The sequence below is a fragment of the Triturus cristatus genome, chromosome 7 (assembly GCF_964204655.1).
Source record: "Triturus cristatus chromosome 7, aTriCri1.1, whole genome shotgun sequence".
Taxonomy (NCBI): Eukaryota; Metazoa; Chordata; class Amphibia; order Caudata; family Salamandridae; genus Triturus; species Triturus cristatus.
In genome coordinates this window covers 1,250,281,258-1,250,306,354 of record NC_140590.1, presented here as the reverse complement: position 1 = coordinate 1,250,306,354, position 25,097 = coordinate 1,250,281,258, and the positions used below count along the sequence as shown (strand labels likewise).

The 25,097-nt window shown below is 42.6% G+C and overlaps 1 protein-coding gene across 1 annotated transcript in view; it reads right to left on the bottom strand.

Moving 5' to 3' along the window:
• Positions 1-24,597, bottom strand: part of LOC146811730 (perforin-1-like) — a 57,762-nt gene extending 33,165 nt beyond the window's left edge. The window contains exon 1 of the mRNA XM_085618727.1: positions 24,446-24,597. The gene's annotated coding sequence lies outside the window, so the exon portion shown is untranslated. The remainder of the gene's footprint in view (positions 1-24,445) is intronic.
• Positions 24,598-25,097: the final 500 nt, after the last annotated feature.

Genomic DNA, 25,097 nt, shown 5'->3' with positions numbered 1-25,097 from the left:
ACTCACAAACCTGTGGAACTGCAATGTGAGTTTCCTTCTCTCCAAGCTATGCGGATCTCACAATGGGGTGGTGGGAGCACACGGGGGGTTTTTTGGAGAAGGGAATTAACAGAACACGGAGAAGATACGTCTATGGCTTTGGTTCATAGACAACTTATTCATTAACATGGAACGGCAGTGAGCAGGAATGTATGGAATATTTCACCAAACTTAACAACAATGATCTAGGATTATCATTCACTTGAAACATCAGTGTCTCTGAAGTACAGTTTCTAAGTCTTAAGGTATATATCGAGGACAATGCAATCAAAACCACAGTACACAGGAAACCAACTGCAACAAACAGGCTATTGCATGTAACTATTTTTCAGCCGAAACTTCGAATGGGGAGTATTCCATATGGGGAATTCCTACGGATGCGCAGAAATTGTTCAGATGAAATGAATTTGAACTAAAAAAGATGGGAACAGACATTATATTCATACAAAGAGGCTTCAAAAAATGTGACATCAGGCAGGGGAGAACACATGCAATGAATACCCCTACACATGAAACTCTCAGGAAGAAAATCAAAAAATCAAATTGAGAAACTGAAGATCAAAAGATTAGTCAAATCATGATCTACAGAAAAAGATTCAATCATTCAGATCATGAACAAATATTGGGATATCATCAAAAAAGACCCAGACATTGGAGGAATTGTAGGAGACAAAGTGTATGTGTCCTTTCAGGAAAGTTTTGTCCTTAAAAGACAGACTAGTAAAAAGCCACTTTTCAAGATGCAAAAATGAATCCTGGCTTTCCAATCTTCAGAAAGTCTTCACCAAATGTGATACAGTTGTTTATTAATTCAAAATACATTAAAAAGGACTAACACTTTGCACCTAAGCTACTCTTATAGCTTTGGGTCCTTGAATAGTCTGAATGGTCACACTTGTAGGAGTGTGATGGGTAGTAGTTGTGTTGGTACTGTTGTTAGCAGCACTGGGAGAGGATATGGGTAGTGCGAGCTGCAGTCGCTACCAGATGAAAGCCCTGGCACTTATTGTTTTACAAATTAAGCACTGCAGTATTGGGACTAGTCAGCAACTTGCCATAGCCAAGCATGGCCACTGGTGGTTAAGGTCCAGTATGCTACCAAACCATTTGTGATATGCATCTAAAGATTTGTTCTCAAAATTCCAACACTGGCAATCGGCATGATCCTAACCGCAGCGAGGGCATTCATGCTACCTATTTGAGTTTATAGAGGCTTGTTGTCCTGGGGTATACTAAGCACAACACAGATGTTTATAATGCACCAACTTGTGTCTGTGATTGGGGAAACTAGCTTTATTTGCATGCAACAATATTCCCACATCTTTTTAATTCCCAGATCCCTTCCCCATATCTACCCCCCAGAGCCTTGAAATATGGTTGTAGAATGTAGTGACCCACCTGCTACTGTAGTCCTGAAATTGAATAATCTGTGTTAGAGGTGTAATCTCCTGTGGCTCAGATGAGGCTGTATGCCTGAACCTGTACTAGGTGTCCCATCTCCCTCCTTGAAATGGTCCAGTGTAATGGTCTGCCCCCCTTCATGCATGTGCTCCAGTCCCATCAACCCAGCCATGGAGAGCGCCTTCGTCACTGTAAACCCCCTGTTCAGAGGAAATATGGGTTTGTCTGCCAGCAGCAATGTGGGCGTGTATAAGTGGATAGCAACATTCTTGCTCAGACTTCCCCATGCCCAACAGCATGTGATAACCTTGCAATCCCCTCTGGGCCGAGATAAACCAATGGGATTTGCTTGCCTGAATGCACCCAGTAGCAAAGGTAATGTCCCTGGGATACAAGATAATACATTTCCAAGTACGGTGCCTCTAAGCCAACCCTCTAATATGGGAAAAGTAAACTTTCACAGCTAATTCTGGGTTATTTTTCAGCCCATGGTAAACACATCTGGGGAGGACAATCATGCATATGAATGCTATGCTATAGACATTCGAATCTATATCTAATCTGTTGTGCTAATTGCTCAAAGGCTGGGCCGTAATTCTAGCAAAAGATATTACCTACATCCCAATGTAGCAGCGCTCCCAAGTATCTAACCACATCTTCTGCCCATTTGTCTGTGTGTTCCAATACCGGTTTCTTAGTATGTAGGATAAGTCGTAATAACTCAGTTTCATCCCATTCAACAGAAATTCTCTGAACCATATTACCTCACTAATCAGCGGCAGAAGAATGACCCCAGGGTCTTTTTAGCCCAAGAGTATTTCGCCTGCATACATGGAGAGAACTGTTCGCCCATTTCCAAAGGCTGATCCCTTATGCAGAGATAAAGGGTTCTGTAAATGCTTGGCCAGTGAGACCATTGCCAAGAGGGAAACAGCATTAACCAGGCGGGACACCGCTTGCCTTAGCAACACACATGCCTTAACCACTCATATGCCTGAACCACGCATATGCGTGGTTAAGGCAGTCGGCGGTCTAGTTCCAGAGATCGGATGTGTGGGGAGGTAATTACAGGAAGGATCAGAAGGAGAGGAGGTAGAATTACAGGCTGGATCAGAGGGAGAGGGAGGACCGGTACATGGCTTGGTAAGTAGGGCTTGGCGGGGGAGGTAGTTTTCAGGGCGGAGAGGGGTAGTTTTCAGGGGGGTATTTTTCAGGGGCGGTAGTTTTAGGGCTCAGGGTTGGAAGGCAGCTTCAGTTTTCAGGACTGGAGTTCGTTTTAGGACTCAAGGCGAGGGGATGGAATTGTTTTTCAGGAGTGAGGGGATAATTTTCAGGGGGTAGCTTTCAGTGGGGGTTGTTTTAGGGCTCAGGGCGAGGAGTAAAGGGCTGTTTTCAAGACTGGGGCCCGTTTTAGGACTCAGGGCAGGGGGCTGTGGGTGGGGTCATTCGTTGGCCTGGGGACCATTTTAGGGTAGGGGGCAGGGTTTGGGGCAGTGTTTCGGGCTTGGGTGCCGTTTTAGGGGTCAGGGCAGTGGGCTGGGGTCAGGATCTATATATATAATCAGGAAGCAGATGCCACGAGTGCATTTCACCAGGGGGAAAAACGTGTTCCAATTCTTGTACTGTATGAATTAACAAAGTTTGGACCGTTATAATGCCAGCAGGAACTGGTGATGTACATCTATAAGTCAGAGCCCTCAAGAAGTCCTTGTTGGATGAAACACGTTGGCTACTGTGTTTATCATTCAATGGTGCACTATTTATAAGAAGAAAATAAATAAAGAACGGCTGAGCAAAGAAACTCTCCTCATATGCATTAATTATATGCTGAGTGCCAATGCAGCATGAACATTGCTGCTGTGAATAGAACGAAAACTTATGCAGAACTTAAAATGCTTCTTACTTGACGCAACCACAAATTGTGAGTGCTGAACCATTGATAATCAATTTGTTTTGGAAGTTGTTTTCTATTTGAAGTATAGCGGGGCTGTGCTTCAGGTTCATTGCACCATTAGAAATATTTATATTTTCATTGCTTCAACCCCTCCCTTTTCTTGCTGTATATATATACCAGTAGGTAGTTAAAGTTAGGACCTCGTTTCTATTCAAAAAGCGTTTTTTCTTTTGCCAATATCTTTGGCGTCATTTGATAAATCGTCGCAAAATTTTCAAAACTAATGGGACGCTCCGGTCAGCTCCTGTCATGAAAGTTTTGGGGTGATTTGTGAAGTGGGGGCGGATAAAAAAGGGGGGTCCAAAAACGTGTTTTTCCCATAGGAAATTTTAGACACGGCTACAGCCCGAACTGCTGAACGGAATTACACCAAAAAACGGTAGACCTTGGTTCAGAAAGCGACCTTTTCTTAAATGGTGTAAATCAGTTTAGTAGTTCCTGAGAAATTAAAAAAGAAAAATATCGATATCTGAGCACAGAGAAGGGTCCGCTAACACTCTCGGGCACGAGCTTCACTCTGATTGGCTGCCAACACTGCAAACTAGAATGTGTTGACAGCCATCTTGTGACCGTCGGCATCCAAGTGACAAGAAAACAGTGAAAAAACATTAAAAAACAAGAAAAGGGCGTAGGGTAGAAACATCCTGACCCCCTATGTTTGCTGAGGACAGACGTCGCACTGGGTTCGCGAATCCAGACGAGAAATAAAAAAATATAATAAAAAAGCACTTCTTTTTCTATAAGCTCCCGGGTGGGCCATGTCCCTGGGGTTAATCAATTTTTAATTTGTGGGGGCCCGCAGCCCCGGGGACCGCCAACACCCCAGGGTATTTGTAATAGAAAGGGGGGGGCTTGTGGACCCCCAAGCCCATGGGGACCACCACCTCTCCAGGGCTTTATTAAATAATGAAGCGGCCCTCGTGGGCCCCCCAGGCCCCGGGGACCATCACCTCCCTGGGGCTATGTAAATGAAGTGAGGGGGGCCGCGTGGCCCTCCTCATGGAGCCGTCGATGGCCCTGGGGACCGCCAACCCCCCCATGGCCGGCTCCTGTACTATCCTGGGGTGCCCACCCCCGGGACGTTGCTGTTTGCAATGACAGGGCGGGAGCCATGTGGCTCCCGCCTTGTCATTGCAAAAACTGCTTTGCTTCTTGGAAGCGAGAGCAGGAAACCGGCTCTCGCTTCCAAGAAGCAAAGCAGTATTGGTTTTGGGCAAGGGGAGCTGCATGTTAGCAGCTCCCCTTCCCCAAAAGCAATGCCAGCTCCCGCAGGAGGTGGGGAGCCATAGGGACCGTGGGGGCATTGGGGCTCCCCCCCACGGTACCCAAGGGTATTCCTTGGTGGATGGGGTCCCCAATGCAGAATTAAACAATATAGAATAGAGGGCATTTTTATTTTATTTTGCGTGCTGTGTAAAAGCGATGGGTTTGCGGCTCCAATCAAAGTTGTACAAAAAAGAATATGTATGTTTTTAATATCTAAGATTCACTGTTGGGTTACAGTGTGGTTCTAAAAAGAGCACTTGTGATTATTATGAGTTTCCTGTATCTACATGTAAGTGCGGATGCAGAGCTTTAGGTTGTTGAGAAAGACTCTGTTTCCGTCATATGAAAACATAGATTGTTGTTATATATGGAGCCCATTCTATGGTCTCTAAGATAAGCAGAAAAAGTTTTATTGGCATTTTTTCTAGCTTTCTCAATCTGTGGACAGAATTGATTTGACCTCTTCCATTTTTGTCTTTGGCATATGGTAGAGTATACAAAGACAGTTTGAGGTAAAAGCAATATCAATTGTGCAAAGGTGTCCTTCAATAGCATTTCCAGACCTACCCCAGTGAATGTGGCTAGGTCCTTGTTCGTATGGAGCCTAAAACAGGTAAGCTGCCACCATCAGATTTACAGAGAGGCTTAAAAGGAAGAGTTGTGTATTTACCTTTAGATTTAAAGGAAAATATTGAAACTATTGGTGTAGAGAAAGCGGAAACTGAACCTGTAGTTATTCTATTTAATGGTGTTCCTATGAAGAGTCGGAAAATATGGCAAGAATTAGTAGAGGTCACCAAAGTGCAAAAGGCTACCTTATGTCTCATAAATAACAATCTTTATTGCAAAAATGTGTATGTGGAAGAAGATGAAATAGTTTTCGGAGATGATAGCAAAATTTCAAGTGGCCAAATTGAAAAAGTGGACATCTCCAAAAGTGAAGAAATTTATGAACATTAGAGTGTACATCCTTTACATTCAAAGGGAGGGATTGGAAATACTATTGAATTATTCAGAATGAAGAAAGTGAAGGCAACTCCAATGAGTGTTTGGGAAAGAAGTTTGGAAGCTCGTTGTTTTCCACAGCTCTCCCTACTGGAAAAGGTGGACGATATGACGAACAACCAGTACAGATTCCAGCATCAGAATATCGTGCAACAAGATTGTACTCAGAAGATCCAAGAATTCGACAATGTATTCCATATATATTTCATCTTTTGTTTGAAAGTCACTTGTCTGGACTTTCATATGCAGTGAACCACATATTAAAAACAGGAGTTCATCTTCAACATGTTTCTGCAAAGGAATTCATGGACAAATTACAACAGAGAGATGATCATTTAGAATCTCAATTGATTAATTTGATGGTGTGTCAACGTGATACTAATGAGTATTGGTATCGTCATCATGGAGAATTTAAATGTATGTTAAGGAACTTAGGAACCCCTACATGGTTTGCTACACTAAGCTGTGCTGAATACACATAGGACAATTAACTTGAATTTCTACAAGAAGCAAATTCAAATATTAAAAACATTGAATTCAAGACAGCTGGAGAACTGTGTTCCTTGGATCTTGTAAACGTGTGCAGATATTTTAATCATAGGTTTCAAGCTATGATGTCTTTTATCAGCAATAAAAACAACCCATCTCTTGGAGAAGTTATTGATTTCTTTTGGAGAAAGGAGTACCATGCTTTTATTAATCAAGGATGCACCTAAATTTGGAACTGATTCTGATGAGACTGTTTTATCTTTCACTGACGACTATGTTACATGTGGAATTCCAAAAACAGGAGAAGAAAATACCTTAAGAGAACACATTTTACGGTTTCAAACTCATCAATGTGGGAAATATTGTCGACGGAAATACAAGTCAAAGGAAAGATTTCATACAAAATGTCGTTTTGGATTCCCACGTCCAGTAATTTCCAAAGGAAGAGTCAACAGTTTCATGTTAGCATTGAGGCATACTATAACTTGAAAATCTCCAAAGAATACTTACAATATAAAAAGAAGTGAAAATTCAAAGTATATTAATGATTATAATCCAGTAATGTTGACGATGTGGAATGCAAATGTGGATATCCAGTATGCTGCAGATAATTCGATTGCTGTTGCTTGACTATATGACGTCATACATAACAAAATCTGAAAAGACGGAGTTGAAAGAAATGCGGAAAGAAATTTCACAAGAGAAGACTCTTAGTAACAAATTGTACAGCTTTAGTTTGAATATGCTTTTCCATTGAGAGATTGGATCCTACGAATGTTCGGATCGGTTGAGAAACTACAAGTTTATATTCAAAGTCAAGAGGAATAATCTTGCTGCAACACGAAATCGAGTATTGAAAACTGTACAAGAAATTGAATACTTAGCAATGAATGAACCGGAAAGATATTGTTAAATCAAATATGTTGGATATGTACTATCCTAAAAGAAGTCAGCATCTTGCAAACATATGTTTCTATGAAATACTGCAAAATTACAGCTTTAAGAGAAATATTACAGTGAACATAAATGAAGAAAAATATGAAGTCATTGGCTGTGATGGATGTTTGGTGAAACATACCAAAGGAAATCTCATTAATCACAGGAAACTCAGTTGCGAAACTCCAGATAAAAGGGAATTTTACTATTTTACTATTTAGCACTTCTGCAACTGTTCAAGCCTTGGCGTACTGAAATGGAATTACTTGGAGATTTTCAGTGCTATGAAGATTCTTTTAATGCATCTAAAGATAGCATTGAATGCACAGTTTTTCCAAATTATTTACAAATGTTGAATGAAGAGATTCAACAAGAAGGCACTATTGCAGCTGAAATTGCTAGAGACAGTTCTCAAGATAGTCAAAGTTCTGCTCCACTGAGTCAATCTCTGAAATATAACCTCTGTAGTTACAAAATCACCTATACATTACCAATGTACAGCTTTGTTCACTGTGGTAGTACCTGTACAGCTCTGTAATCACCCAAGGAATACCCATGCACTTACAAAATTACTCAGGCACAACTGATGTATTCCTGCAATCGCATTGGCACTAGTTATCCACTCATGCAATAACTCAGGCATTATCCATGCACGGTTCCAATCATCTATCAACTACCCATGCAGTTCTGTAATCATCTAGACACTACTCATTTACTCTTTCGAATACCCAGACACTACTGATGCACTCATCTAATCCCCAATCACTAGCCATGCACTTATCCAATCACTCTGCCAATACCCAAGCACTTATAAAATCACCATGAGCTACCCTTGCATTCCTCTAACCATCCAGTCAGTACCCATGTAATCATGCCATGACCCAGACACTAACCATGTATTCAAGCAATCATCCATACATTACCTGTAAAGTCATGTACTTATCCAGGCATTCAGGATACACTTGTAAAAAGAGCCAAGCAATACCCATGCACTAAGAAGAAAATCATGCCGGCACAACACATGTACTCCTGCTATCACCCAGGCACTATTCATGCAGTTATGCAATAACCCAAGCACTACCCATGCACTGCTCCAATCACCCGTGCACTACCCTATGCAGTGCTCTAATCACCTAGACACTACTCATTTACTTCTTCAATTATGCAGGCACTTCCTATGCACTCCAGCAATCACCCTGTCACTACTCATGCACTACTCCAATCACCCAGCCAGTAGCATGTACTTATCCAATTACTCCAACAATACCAAAGCACTTTTGAGATCACCATGCAGTATCCCTCCACACCGTGAAGCATCCAGGCTGTACCCATGTACTCATGCAATGACCCAGACACTAACCATGTATTCAATCAATCATCCAGATATTACCTATAAAGTCATGTAATTACCTAGGCATTAAGCATACACTTGTAAAATCAACCAAGCAATAACCATAAACTTAGAAAATCATGCAAGAACTACACATGTACTCCTGCTATCACCCAGGCACTACTCATGCACTCATGCAATAACCCAGGTACTACCCATGCACAGCTCCAATCACCCGTGCACTACCCAATGCCCTCCTACAATCACCCTACCAGTACCATGTACTTACCAATCACTCCACCAATAGCCAAGCACTTATAAAGTCACTATGCACTATCCTTGCTTTCCTCTAATCATCCAGTCAGTACTCATGTACTCATGCAATGACCCAGGCACTAACCATGTATTCAACCAATCATCCAGACATTACCAATAAACGTGTGTAATTACCCAGGCATTAAGCATGCACTTGTAAAATCTACCAAGCAATACCCATGCACTTAGAAAATCATGTAGGCACTACACATGTACTCCTGCTATCACCCAGGCACTAGTCATTAACTTATGCAATAACCCAAGCACTGCCCATGCACTGCTACAATCACTCAGACACTACTATGTACTAATCCAATCAATCTGCCAATAGGCAAGCACTTATACATTCACCATGCAGTATCCTTGCAGTACTCTAATCATCCAGTCAGTACCCATGTACACATGCAATGCCCCAGGCACTAACTATACACTGCTACAATCACCTGTGTACTACCCATGCAATCCTCTAATCACCTACACACAACTCATTCACTCTTCCAATTACCCAAGTAGTATCCATGCATTCCACAAATCATCCTGTCACTACCCATGCACTCCTCCAATCACCCAGCCAGTACCATGTACTTATCCAATCACTCTACCAATACCCAAGCACATATAAATTCACCATGCACTATCCTTGCAGTACTATAATCATCCAGTCAGTACCCATGTCATCATGCAATGACCCAGGCACTAACCATGCAGTGCTACAACCACTTGTGCACTACCCATGCAGTCCTCTAATCACCTAGCCACAACTCATTTACTCGTTGAATTAACCAGATAGTATCCATGCAGTCCAGAAATCACCCTCTCACTACCTATGCACTCCTTTAATCACCCAGCCAGTACTATGTACTTATCCAATCCCTCCGCCAATACCCAAGCACTTATACATTCACCATGCACTATTCTTGCAGTACGTTAATCATCCAGTCAGTACCCATATACTCATGCAATGACCCAGGCATTAACCATGCACTGCTACAATCACCTGTGCACTACCCATGCGGTATCCAATCACTCCAGCAATACCCAAGCACTTATAAATTTGCCATGCACTATCCATGCAGTACTTTAAACATCCAGTCAGTACCCATGTAGTCATGCAATGGCCCAGGCACTAGCCATATACTGCTACAATCACCTGTGTACTACCCATGCAGTCCTCTAATCACGTACACACGAGTGATTCACTCTTTCAATTACCCAGGTAGTACCCATGCATTCCACAAATCACCCTGTCACTACCCATGCACTCCTCCAATCACCTAGCCAGTACCATCTACTTATCCAATCACTCCACCAATACCCAAACACTTATAAATTCACAATGCACTATCCTTGCAGTACTCTAATCATCCAATCAGTACCAATGTATTCCTGCAATTTCCCGGGCACTAACCATGCACTGCTACAATCACCTGTGCACTACCCATGCAGTCCTCCAATCACTTAGACACTACTTATTAATTGCGTCAATTACCTAGGAACCATCCATGCACTCCAGCAATCACCCTGTCACTACCCATGCACTCCTCCAATCACCCAGCCAGTACCATGTACTTATCCAATCACCCCGCTAATTTCCAAGCACTTACAAATTCACCATGTACTATACTTGCAGAACGTTAATCATCCAGTCAGTACCCATGTACTCATGCCATTTCCCAGGCACTAACAATGCACTGCTACAATCACCTGTGCACTACACATGCAGTCCTCTAATCAAATACACAGTACTCATTCTCTCCTTCGAATACCCAGGAACTACCCATGCACTCCAGCAATCACCCTGTCACTACTCATGCACTCATGGAATCACCCAGGCACTAATTATACACTACTCTATTCACCCATGCACTACCGATGCACTCCTGCAATTACCCACGCACTACCCATGCACTATGCTTTTACTCCTCCAATCATCTAGCCACTACCCATGCAGTCATGCAATCACCCAGGTACTACCCACTTCTCCAATCACTCAGGCAGTACCTATGCACTCATGCAATCACCCAGGCATTACCCATGCACTCCTTCAATCACCCAAGCACTACCCATACACTCAAGCAATTATTCAGCCAATACCCAAGCACTTATAAAATCATCCAATCACTATCCATGTACTCCCCCATTCACTCAGGCACTACTTATCCGCTCATACAATAACCCACGCATTATTCATGCACTCCTTCACCCAGATACTATCCTTGCACTTATACAATCACCCACACATTAATCAATCACTTACAAAATCACTCAGATTCCATGTAGTCCTTCAATCATTCAAGCAACAATTCATACAACACTCAGAATTTTCTTCTTTTGTTGTTTTCTTATTTTTTGTATTTTTTAAACTATTTTTTACATTCTTTTGGTGTTTTTTTATTGAAAAAGTGATAAGAAACCAGAGCCAACAACAAAAGCATGGCAAAAAATATGCAATTTAAAGTCATTGCATAAAGGAACAAAAAGAAATAATTAACATTTGTGACTCTGGATTGCAATCAGGATTGCATTCATTCACTGCTCCCTAACACATAGAGTCTTTCTGCATTTAATGCACAACTGCTCTTCTCGAGCCAAATCTGGATGAATGTTGATTGTGGCAGGTGTTGTGCCACTAGAAGAAGTACTGGGCCCATCTTGTGCTTCTTTCTTTTGTTGCCGCCTTAGTTGCTCTCGGGCAAGCCGTTTTGGGTGGATTGTTTGCAGATGCTTGAGCATCGATGATGTGCCACAAGAGTATTTCTTGTCAGATCCACGCGAAAGCACTTGCTCGCAAATTGTGCAAGTAACCTTCCTGGCATTAACTTTCTTTTCAGCAGGAGGTATAATAAAAAATGCCCACACAACACTTTCATACCTCTTCTTCCGGGGTTCTTCCAAGTCTTCCTCTTCCTCTGGTGGAAGTTGCTGTGATGGTGGTGCAGCAGCCATTTGGAGGAAAAGTAAAATAAACACCAAAAAGATGTAAAAATACACCTAAGAGAGAACAGGTCTGTCTCTATAGATGGTCCTGAAAGAATGAAACAAAAATGGGTGGGGTCCTTCAACTTCTAGTATAAAAAGCCTGTAAACCAATGAAAACTTTTCTTTTGGAGTCACATGGGATTTTTCGCAGGGCGCGTGCTGCGGCGCGCAACGTGAACGCACCCGAAGCGATTCCAGAAAAATACATTTAAAAATAATATATCTTTATTCCAGTTACAAATACATAACATTTATCATTATCTTACATCATGTCTTGGGGTAATATATACAACAAAGTTATATATACATACTTTTAAAAGTAAAAAATTTAGGATGGAGTCGCGCACCCAGCGCGACATCGCAACTCACGTATGTAAGGTTACGTTGGGCCGGCACCGTGCACCGGTCGCTTATGGTACACGCAACGTACACAACTTAACCAATATGACAGTGAATTACTTGAATTTGCGCACCGATCGGGACATGTGCACAATAGGTGCGTGAATCATTTTATAATTTTAAAAAACATTTATATTTTAATTTTAGAAAATTTTAGAAAAGAAAAAACATACATTTTACAAGAATTTTAAAAACAAAAATAACATTTCTTGCACATTATACTTAGATATTAGCATTAAAAAAACTTTTAAATTTAGTAAATAAAACATAGGTTTCAGGAACATTATATTTAGAAACTTAGCATTAAAAAACTTTTGAAATTCACTAAAAAAAGCGTAGGTTTCAGGGACGTTATAGTTAGAAATTAGCATTTTAAAAACACACGCCTAATTACGTAGTGAACTGTAGTATCTGACTGTGCTGGTAGTCTCTTTTCAAGAGCCAGGCCAAGGTTTTACTTGGTCTCTCCCCCTCGCCGTAACATCTGAATCAGGCATATTTGTCCATAAATGCCACCTCCCTGTCCACTAGGTCTCAATACTTCTGTAACGGAGAATGCTTCTCTCTCAGGAACTGTAGGTGGGGCATCACTTTCACCTCTCTTTCTAATTTTTTTAAGGTCCCCCTCCAGGCTTTAGAGTTGTTTGCATATAGCTGCGAGAATACTGGAGTGTTTACCAATCTTTATGCTCCTAATGTAGTCCCTAAACATAGCTGGTCTTATTTATGAGAGACATGTGCTGCCAGACCGTCACTTTTTCTTATGCTCCAGAGGCAGAAACCTCTCAACCATATCCATGAGGCCACGCAAAGCCACTTTGCATGGCTTTGAATGGCCTCATAGATATGGATTAGGCAAGGCAGTGCAAGTCATTGCGATGCCTTACTCGATGCCAGGGAGGAGCTCCATGGGCGTTGCGGTGGGTTTTCCCACACAACACCCATTGGTTTTGACACTGCCCTTGATTTACTTAATCACGCACACCTGAGGAAACCCCAAAACCTTACTCCTACCCAGAGAAGGCGTACCAAGGAGAAATATTTGTATTTCTCCTATTGTTTTCCTCTTTCCATGTGGCACACGTAGATAAACAAAAACGCCTCTCATGATTGTTTTTGTGCCAGAAGGTGCCCCTTTGTGCACAAACACAATCCTGCATGCAACGCAGACACCCTTGTACCATGGTACAAGGGTGCCTGTGTTGGCGCTAGTCTGCCAATTGTGCTCCGGCTCAGGGGAGAGGAAATAAATACACCATATTGGATAAATCGGGTGCATTCCTGCCCTTTCACAATGGCGTAGGGCAGCTCTGTAAGAAGACTTGCAGTGCTGCCCTACGCCAATTCCCCATAAATAAACCCATGTATTCCCCTGGTACCCACTGACCTCTCATTCAGCTGAAAATATTAATCTATAGTCCTCCAAAGTTCATCTTTAAAGACATGTTACAGGCGACCCTTCAGGGGAACCTGCAATCTGGAAACTGTGCTGCAGGAGGCACACAGACTGAATAAGGGAGAGAGATCCGAGGGACCCGGAAACCAGTATTCAACATCTTCCACCCACAAATTTGCTGCTCATGTCTCAAGCCAGTTATCTCTATGGGACAACGATTTGTAAAAGCAAGACGAGAAGGAGTACTCCACACCTATAGGGTGGCACCATCTGCACACATCCACCAGGCCAAATATAAACACTATTTCCTTCAAGATCATTGTGGGTTGTAATGCATTTGGATCAGCCCCAATGGACCTATCAAGGGCAGGGTGGAGCACTAAATTGAAATCTGCACCCCAAATCAAAAACACCACTTCCGAATTTCTTAACAGGATGTCTATCCTTCGAAAGAAGTCAGGATCACCGATATTGGGTGTGTGCACGCTAATTAGTAACGCTTTCTTATTGTGAAGTAGTCTCATCAGTATGATGTAAGACCCCTCTCGATCTATACATTGGTGAAGCAAGTGGAAGTCAACAAGTCTGTTTTTCAAAATGCAAATCCCCTGTGGAATAGGATCTATATGAGGAGAAATGTATGTGCGGACCCTATTGCTTAGCTAGTGTGGGGGCATTAGGGGGGAGAGATGAGTTTCCTGAAATGAAAGGTCTATTCTATGTTTGTGCTCCATGAGCCTTCTGACTTTCTGTGTGCTATTCGATCCCAGAACATTCCAGGCTGCTAATTTCAATTGTTTAGTATCTAGCACTGGCATTCAATCACATTATGCACCATCTTGTCTAACACTACTTCATTTATGCGTCCACCAACTACACCATGGGATTGCACTCTGCACTGCAAAAGAAAAGATGGCAGAACAACGTACCCCGTTCCCTCCCACATCGGAAGCCCCAACTTCCAGTGCCATGGATCCCACCCTCCATGAACCACTTAAGTAGTGAAAAACATTTTGGATATTCTCGCCCCAGGGCATGGTGTAACTGCAGCCAACCCCACATATGTGCCAGCATACCACATTTCTGGGCGCTGAAGGAGGAGGAGGGATGTATGACTTAACAACTACCTCCAAAATCATGAGTGCCTGAACCACGAAGGCTAAACATCAGCCAAACCAAAACCACTAAATATTTTACCATGATTTACCGAACCATGAAAACTATGCACTCATCATATAAAACTACTCTTTAGTAACCCGAACCTCCCACCCCCTAAAAACTAACACGAACCCCTCCCACCCCCTAAAAGCGAACTCAATCCCCTCCCATCCCCTAAAAAGTACCACAGACCCTCCCAATCCCTAAAAACTAACTCAAACCCCCACCCCCTAAAAACTAACTCGAACCCCTCCCATCCCCTAAAGACTAACACAAACCTTAACAGCACCTAAAAACTAACTTGATCCTCCCCACCCCCTGAAAACTAACGTGAACCCCTCCAACCTCCTAAAAACTAACCCGAATCCCCCACCCCCCAAAACTTACCAAAAAAAACACCACCAAAAAACTAACCCGAACCCCCCTTCACCCACCAACCACTCTTACCTGTTCCTGTCTGACGCTCCTCTGAACTCCGCCCTGCACGAACACTAGCCCGTCTTAGCCTAAACCACGTACATGCATGGTTCAGTCTTAGTCGTTGTACGTGCAAGTCATTGTTCTGCTTGCGTGACTCCAGAACTCGTTGTTCCGGAGTCATTGTTGAGGAGTTTTCCTGGGGAGGAGCAAACCATGCCCATGGGGTGCCTGATCCACAAAGTAAACAACTATTGATAAAGCATCAGCCTAATGTCAGAGAGCATCTCCGGCTGTGGTCGACCGGCTGCTCTGGACGCCAGATTCTTATTTATGAGTTGTATTACTTCAGGTTTGTTCTGGGCCAGATCCTAGAGTCCTGAGTGTCCGTTTTTTCTTTTTTCTTTTTACTTTCTGTGTTGGACTTTAATCATTGTCATTACAGAGTATATTGCAGTAAGTTTACATTGCCTTTGTGATTTTACTAGGCACCTCTTACATTACGTTGTAAGTGATAACGCCTCATGTTCCATAACAGGCAGTGTATAATTTTTCAAATATGTGCATGCAGCATCATACGTTTCCTGTTTCTAAATGCAATTATTTTCACTGTATATCAATATCTCCTGGGCATTCTTAGCATGAGTTTATGAAGAGAAAGTATCAGAATTCTTTAAATTAATTATTGACAAATGTTCTCAGTTTCAGTCTCATGCGTATGCAGTGTGGTGTTAATGGGTGTGGTGTGTGCTTCAGTCGGCTGCATGCGGTCCTGAGTACCAGTTGATATCCAGTAACATGAGGTACCCTACATGGCTTGACCCTTGTGCTTGGGGTTGGTCGAAGTGAATTTGGTCACAGTGGTCTCAATGGCGTGCTTTGTTTTGAACTGAATTATTGTTCAAGTTTTGGGGCCCTCAGATGTGAAGTAATGGGTCTTGTTACCCAGCTCGACACGCAGTTTTGCGGGGTACAGCATTGCATATTTTATACCTCTAGTATACACGTCAGGGCAAGGAATTTCCACCTGGCTTCCCACTCTGTGAGTGTAAGGTCTGGGCAGATTGAAATATTCCAACCTTAGTATTGTTGAGGACCTTGCTCCTGGGTGATTCTAAATATCACATCCCAGTCAGAGAAGTTTAGTATCTGTGCAATGAGGATTCTCAGTAGAGACCCAGATGGCAGCCTAGGACTCAGAGATTTGTGCTTTGCTATGACAGTATTGGAAAAAGACTCCTTGGCAAAAAGTGATGTTGAAAGTGTCTCAATAAATACAATCTGGCATTTTTTCATATTGGTAGACTCCGCGATCCCCATTATTCTGAAGTTGTAGAGGTGGGAGTGGACCTCAAGGTCTTCATTTTTCACACCGATAACATTGATCAGTTTTTTCATCTTGAGCATTTTCTCTGGGGAGGATGGTGCATAACCCTTGAGGTCAGAATCTGCCATTTGGTAGGATTTTGCCGCTGTCTGTCTGTTCCATTAGCCTTCACAGGGCAGAGGAACCTCTGATCAAAACCTTACTATGAGGAAGGCTCCCTTTCTGAAATTCAGATCGGATATTACATCTGACTTTTAGCAGTACCAGTTGAAGATGTGGGTGGAGCTAATAGTGTAAGTGGGTGGAGCCAGTGGAGGAAGTGGGCGGAGCCATAAAAAAGTAGATGTGGCCTCCGACAAACATTTGAGCACCTGCACTTCATATTTTACAAATTAAGCTTTGAGATCCAGCAATACAGTATTTGTTCTCCCACCTGGCAGAAGGCACTGTGAACCCTCTCCCCATTTACCTGGTCAGGAAAGGCAGGTAGATACCCCATGGTTTTACATTGTTTCAACATTAGCTCACCTTGCATAGGGTCAGATTTTCAATTTTTGCAGGGCGCAGCGTCCAATGACAGCAGCAGGAGGGAGCAGTGTCACAGACGAACTTGGGGAACCAAAAAAGACCAGGATGGGAATTGATGATGAGATCTCCCAAAAACTGTGGATAGCAGTGACCAGAAGCAATGATTGACCCACAGAGTGAAACACGCATTACTGCCTGTACCCAGCCTTTTTGTACTGATGTTGGATTTTTAAGTCCAACACCTTTCCTATTGTAGCATACACTGGAGTTGGAATAGCAATTTATACTATTCCAAAGTCCAGTGACTACATAAGGCAAGTCGTTGGCTAAACCCACATGGTAATGTTACAGGCGGATTAGTGACCTCTTTGCAACGACATACGGAGTAAATGCATGTGGGGTTCCATCATACAGCCATACTGAGGGAGCAGTCCTTTGGAAGGTCACAGATGGGAACTGGGCGCACTGAGCAGTTGTACTGGGAAACAGATGTAAGGCATACAAAGAAGCAGTAAATAGTGTTATGGAGCAACTGGGGTGCAGAGGGTAGGGGCTCCTGGAGGAAGGTGGAGGTTGGGGCTTTGGCACGGATGCTTTGGAGACACAGATGCCAAGCACAGCATAAGGTCACTTAGAGGTATAATTATGGTAAGAGCCATTCATTGTTTGGCAATAGTTCACAGAAGCCTCAAGCAGCAAGTCCAATAGGGCAGCAGAATACCATTACAAATTCTGCATTCAAAATATTTACAATGTCCATATTAAGATAATTGTCTTACAGCATGGTTGTATGATGGAACCCCGCATGCATTTACCCGGCATGCCTTCACAACACAATCACTACCCCAACTGCGACATTACCACACATTACTTTATACATAAGTCGTTACAACAACTTGCTTTTGGTGGGGCTCTGGACTTTGGAATAGTATAAATTACTGTTCCAACTCCAGTCTATGGAACAATAGGGCAGGTGTTGACATTAAAAGTCCTACAACGCTCCTCCTGCAGCAAGTAATTGTAACGACTTTTGTGGTAAAATAATGAGTGATAAAGTTAAAGTCTGGGTAGTGACCGCATTGTAAAGGCAGGTTATTCTAAAAACTCTGGTGTTCAGGATGTTTCCTTACAGCATAAATTCAAGAAGCATGCTTCAATGTATACCTCGGGCCCAGAAGGTGGAAAGAACTTCATTTTTTTAACGTATTTTCTAATTCTAGCTACCCTGATTACTTATCTAGAAAGACCTTTTTCTTTTTAAGTAATAGCTCAGACTGGACCATGAGATATTCTATATATAATAAGGTTTACAAGTTTGTAACTCCCACCACCCTTTAAGTTCAAGCTTTACCTGTTTACCATCCCAAACTTGGGGTCAAATTTGCTAACTGGAGTAACTTGGTTATCCCATTTGATTGCTCTAGAAACTGAGGACTGTGACTTATAGAGCGAATGGCAGAACCCATTAAAAATTCAAATTCAACAGTGTGTGTTGGGTAGAAGACAAATATTCTGGGGCTGTAGAACCCTGACCATTTAGGAAGATCCAGGGAAAAGACCTCGCACTATCATTCAGATGTAGCACAGTCTGGTTCACAGACAGCTGAAACATATCCCTAAACCAACAATCTTTAGTGTCTCGTCGTGGGGCCGCTCCCCAATCACGCTGCAAGCAATACTGTGCCTGTGTGCTCTCTGGGGATGCTGCTGTGTGAGACTGGTAACAGGTTCCTTTATTTTTAAAACTGGCTGCTCCTGCAAGGGCTCAAGCACAACTTGTTATAGGAAATCAGCCAACAACCGTATAGATCCACTGTAAAAAAGAACAGTTTATGTATGATGACTTTTGTTCTCACTTTCTAGCCTACATTAAACATGCCCAATGTTCAATCCCAACAAAGCACAGGAGGTTTCATTGTCCAAGGTGTGATATGCTAGTGAGGATCAGGGAATAAATATTTATACTCTTATATTTATGGGGACTGCAAGAAGTATAGGAGTAGAGGTGTGTGAGGTGTGTACTTTACATTTACATATTTACGTGAAATTGTAAACAATTCCACTTAAATATTCAAAATGTAAAACTAGCATTTGGGTCTTTATTTTACTGTGAAAGTAGTCCTCCTGTCCATTTTGTGGTAGAGCTTTGAGACCTGTTGTATTTAGTTTGTGAGCTTCAGCCAGCCCATACGTTTTTCACGCACAATCATCACTCTTTAACTCTTTATCCCTATTTGTCCATAGCACGTATACGCCATGCCTCTTCCTGTGTTAAACCCTCCCCAATAGCACCAGCGAATTACTACTCTCCATACACAGTGACCATTTTAGGTAAGGATTTTGGGACTGCTTTTTTTATTTGGTTAACAGTGCTTTTCACAGGTACTACTGCTTACATTTGCCTCGAGAACTTGGTGCTGCAATCACATTTCCTGATTGTGGAAGTGCTTGCCTGGGTACTTACACTTCAGGAGTGATCCGGTGCTATTTGTCACTCACACAGCAGCTGTCTGCGTGTTTTACAGCCATCAGCTTTGCATGCGTAGGTGCCCAGCTGAGAGTCAGCCTCCAGACCCTGCTTTGGACTGAACCGTGGGTTTTTCATGGGCACTGTACCCACAGCCCCGGCAGCGGAATCCTATTACGTGGAGGGTGTCTGTCTGATGTGTGTGTGTGCAGTGTGGTGTGTCTGCTATGTGGGTGGGTGTCTGCTGTGTGTATGCCTGTCTGCTGTGAACAGCACACGCTTTCAGTTTTGGGAAACCGGTCTGATGAATCCCCCTGCTTTGCTGCAGTGGATTTATGGCCATGCTCAAAGTCCTCGGGGTGAATGCCCCCACGGACTGCTGCTGCCCCATCTGTTCTCAATGTATTTTGGCCTGAAGGGACTGTGCTTTACCCTGGAAGATGCTCCTCTGTAGGAGCATTGATGAGCCTGCCCTTTAGAGGAAACACTGGGCACATGTAAATACCGGTGCAGTCACCTGACCCCGGCCTGATAACTGAGGCCGCACAGCGCTATCAGCCCTGCCCTGGCAAAGGAGAGATCCCCGTCCTCAGTGTGCAGGGTACCCTGCTCTGAGACAAGGAACCTTTGTCCACCTCTGCCATGACCTACAGCACTGTCTGACCCTTACTGTATCTAGAGATGTCCTGAACTGTTCTCTGCCCTGCTGTAGGGACAAGAAACATCCACTGCGGTCTACACTGGTGTGTTGAAAGGGAAGCTCTGCTGTAGCTAGAGCAGTGTGAAAGACAACCTCCCTCCTTCTTGGGCCGGGCCTCTTTTTGTGGATGGCGTGACCTAACCAAACCTGTGTACTCACTAAATTTGCCACAAAATGTAACTGGATGTGAGTATGTTTGTCTTTGTAAATTTCTCCTGCAGTAGAGGCCATTTTAGAGCCCAGATAACAAATCTTGTTTCATTATCACAGGCTATTGCCCTTGATTTCACATCATCAGCTTGAGTTAAACATGTACATTATAATATTGAACGTAGAGCTCCGTAATCAACCTGTGCATTTCCTGACTAACATAGTTTTTAATTCGCTGGCAGGTATGCACAATTCTTCACTGTTTGGTAATGTGCAAATTACTGTTTGCATACACAATTTAAAATTTGCGTTTTGGTTCCAAAACATCTGCTCCTTAGAATTCAGACATGTAATCTACATAAGTGTACATTTATTGTATATATGCATTGTACATACGCTTAAATTCATATATCAATATAGCACCTATTGTATCTCTGCTCAGACCACGAAATGATTATTCCTTTTAGTGAGTGGATAAAGGGAGTGTGAAATTACTTCATTTGATTTTACTCTGTGCCTATGTATTGCTTATGCTTTTAAACCCAGCACTGTTTATTTGTGCCCTGGCCTTTTGGGGGTGCTTTTGGTGATGGTAAAATTTGCTGTCCACATTTTCAGTAATTTGCATGCTTTGCCCGTACATAACGTCATTCCCGTCTCAACTCATCACTGTTTCTTCTCCACCTCTCACCAGCCCTCCCATACCTCTTTCTTCTCCCTCTTCTCACCTGTCCCTTCTCTTTTTTTTTTTTACTTATCCCCAATTCCTTTCTTTGTCCTCTTCCCTTGTACCCCCTCCCGTCCCTGTTTCTCCTCACTCCCATCTAGGGTGACCAACTGTCTGTAAATTTCATGGACTGTCCATCATTTGATGTCTGTCCGGTGTCCGTCATCATTCCTCTTACGGATGCCTTTTGTCCGTAATTTTGGGATTGCAGCAAGCTGCTATGCTGTTCCCCTGTGACAATTAGCCAGGTAGCACTTCTCTTTTGAACTCTAGGGGCTGCAGCAGCCCAGCCCCGACCTTACTCAGTCTGTGGACAGGCCCATTGTCATTCTGACTGTGGATGATTATCACATAAAGAATGACAATGGACCAAGAGTGTATTGCAGCACTCACTAAATGGTAGTGGTGGTGGTGGGGGGGGGGGTGGGGAGGGAAGGGTGGTACTGGTGGTGGGGGGGGGGCAGTGGAGGGAAGGGGAGCAGCGACAGATAGAAGCGGTTCATCATCCTTCCTAACTTTAATCTGTGGTCGCCGGTCATCACAAGACAGGATAAGAACCTAATAAACAAAACAAGAATAATCACAGTGATGCAGCCGAGGGGAGGGTCCAAAGGATGCCGAAGATGTCAAAAGCGGCAACAGAAAGATAAATTATTAAAATGGTAAATCAAAAAGATGTATGACACAAATGGAGTGAGGAAATGAAGGAAGAAACTGAGTATGAGATTTCAGACAGATTTGACAATAAAGGAAGGACAAGAGGATGATCAAATGAAAAAAGGACCAAAAAAATGAATGGGAATATGGAATAGAAAAACTATACGAACGTGTTGGGCCCGGACTTTCCAGATTTAAATTCATCCAATTGGAAAGTTGGGCTAGATCCCAAAGGCGTATAGACCCCTATCTAGGAAAGGCCAGCATTCTAGAGCAACGGTTAGTGGATCTCCCATCGGGAGGAAAAGAAATAGCCATGGAATAAAAAAATATGAAAAGAAAATGAAATATGAATTTAAAGAATAGAGAGAAAAGAATTATATAAAATAGATTATTATCAAATGGAATACCACAAAAAGACCTGCACAGTCGTCTCAACCTCATATAAACTTTTTTTGACTTGAACTTATTTTGGTGATCAATTTACTTACTCATATACTATTGCGCCACCTCCCCTGATTTGGCTGGAAAACGTACCCTTTGTCCCAAATTTTTGTCCTGAATTTTGACCTTCTATCCTGAATTTTTGTGCTGAATTTTCACAACCACAATCCTGAATTTGCACCCATGCCAATTGGTCACCCTACTCCCATCCCTGTTTGCTCTCCTCCTCTATTGTTGATTCCTCCCTCCTTCTTTTTCTCCCTTCCCGTCCCTGTTCGCCACAACCACCCGATCGCCAAAGCCAAAAGCTCGCCCATTGGCGAGATCTATTGGCTGTGCCAATGCTTGTTGGAGTTGAGGATGCATGTCTTGCTAAAAATAGTAGTGTAAAAAAACATAAGCAGAGTAAACAACAGTAACTCGTGTTCTGCCATTTCTGTTGTTTCTGTGTGCTCATGGTAACTTTTTACAGTGGGCAGCACATAATTACATGACGCGGAGTAATAATGTAATTTGAGAATTTCACTTAACAAGAGCAATGTCAAATTAACAAAGTTACTCGAGATGATCCCAGAGTGATGCACATTTGCAGGAGGCATGTAGGGCTGCATTTTTTCTTAGACTGTAATGTTACATTTCGCTGCACATTTTCCATTGCAGAATACCAGCTGTCATTCTCATGCTGTCTTTGCTTTCAGCCAAAAACATGACTTAAAGTCAACATTGCTACCTGTGTAACAAGCCTTTATAAAGGATACAAAATGTTAATTAAAGCTTTCAGAACTAGATGTAAATTTCCAGCACCTGCTGCTTGAATGTGGTGGCCTATCTCTATTAGTTGCACATAAAGTGCATGCCATCTTCACACACCTATGCTTGCATGTCTCCAAAAAGTCATGAACTACTGAGATACCACGGACAAGTGTTCCACAGGTTTTATGGAGAGTGAATAGAAAATCCCAGTTAATCTGAACGAGATGTTCACCAACATTATCAGCAGAGATGTTTCCCCACAACACTCTACTTAAAAAACCTTTCCCAGTTAGCCCATGCAAAGGTAGTCTAAGTTTCCCTCAAGTGATTCCAGGATGCTGCCTGTCTCGCTACTGGCACCTCTTTTGAGGAAGAAGCTGCAAAGGAAGGTCTCTGGACATCACACAGTGTTCGGACAAGGCTTAGGTTTGACATCACTGTGCAACAATAGAAAGAGAAAAAGTGACTGGGAAAAAATATAATATTACCGGTCTATGCTGCCAGAACCTGAACGCTGCCGCCATCTTCAAAGGGAGAATAAGGTGAGTTGATCAAAGTTGCAGAGGCTTACTTTCAGGAATTCTAAAAGCAGGGGTGGTAAATTCCACTAGAATATCATTTGTGCTAGACAAAGCCTGAATAAAACCTGCCAGGCTCTCTTCAATCTAAAAAAAAACCATTGGCTAAAAGCCAACATACTTTTTGGGTATGAAAGAAGCACACATTACCATAGTAGTCTTTGGCACTGAAGGAAACTACTTTGTGCATGGATGTGCTCCTTGTGAATGGGAAGCTTGTCATAACTCACAGTGAAGGCTGAAGTGGGCTGACACATTGCCCCATGATGTATGCTGGAGTGGGTGGATGTAAAATGTGAACGACGCACCAACGAACTAATGGAGGAAGCCTGGCGGACAACCCCTTTAATTAATTATGTCGTACACATACTTTTTGTAAAATCAAAAGGTCTTGTGTAGCACCAGATCTAAAATGTCCAATAAAGATAGATAGATAGAATTGCATAGAAAGATGGATAGTAACATAGATCAAGATGGTTGTACAGATAACTAAATAGGGGGTATTACAGACATAGAGAAGGTTGCATAGAGAAGGTTGCCTAGATATATAGATAGATAGATAGATAGATAGATAGATAGATAGATAGATAGATAGATAGATAGATAGATAGATAGATAGATAGATAGATAGATAGATAGATAGATAGATAGATAGATAGATAGATAGATAGATAGATAGATAGATAGATAGATAGATAGATAGATAGATTCAACTATAGAGTTTCAATGATAGGTAGATAGACAGAGAGACAGGCAGGCAGGATGGCAGGCAGGCTGGAAAGCATTCAGGCAGGGAGAGAGAGAGAGAGAGAGAGAGAGAGAGATTTGCTTCTGAAATGCAACCGTGCATACAAAATGGATGCGAGGACGCATTCTATGCTAAAATATAACGCTAAATGCCAGATTTACATTTCTCAGAATGCCCTCTGGAATTTTGCCTAATTATGCAAAAGAAAATGACATTAACTTCGCTTTTTCCTGTTTTAACCTTGGAGTCACCTAAACAACCAACCACCAGTGTTGCTTTTACCTTCGATGTGTTTCTCTCGCTGGTGCTTCTGTCCGTTTGTCCTTGACTCTTCAGTTCTTCAAGCGAAGCCGTACTCTGCACTTTGTAAGGTACTATGAGTGAACTAAGCAGGGGTAGATGAGCATGCCCCCGCAGTCTGAAAATGAAGTGTCACTGTGTGCAGCGCCTCTCGGCTTAAAAGTACTGCCTCAAATAGAACATAACACGTCGACCGCATGTTAAGGACGTGCAGATGAGGGGGAGGCCATAGGACACACATTTACTTCTCTGTTGCTACACCAGGCCCTCTGCTGAGATCTCTCTGTACATTCGTGAGTGCACACACACCAGAATGCAAAGAACAGTTGCCCCATTACTTAGGCTATTATTGTTGAAACACATTTACATGTGACCGTAAATAGTGAAAAGGGTGTGTGCAGTGTGCACCTATTTGCCCAGATTACTACCTCGGGTTTACGGTTTTAGTTGGTGAATTACGTACAGGTAGATCCTAGTGGAAGTCTTTGCACAAAACCAGGAATGAACCCTGTTCGCACGCATCTTTAATGGACCGGAAGTACTAATACAGACGCAAATACAATTTCTTCTAATTGTTAGTTACACTTGCGCCTCAGCCTAGGGTCTTTCCTGCTACGGTACAGATATCTTTTCT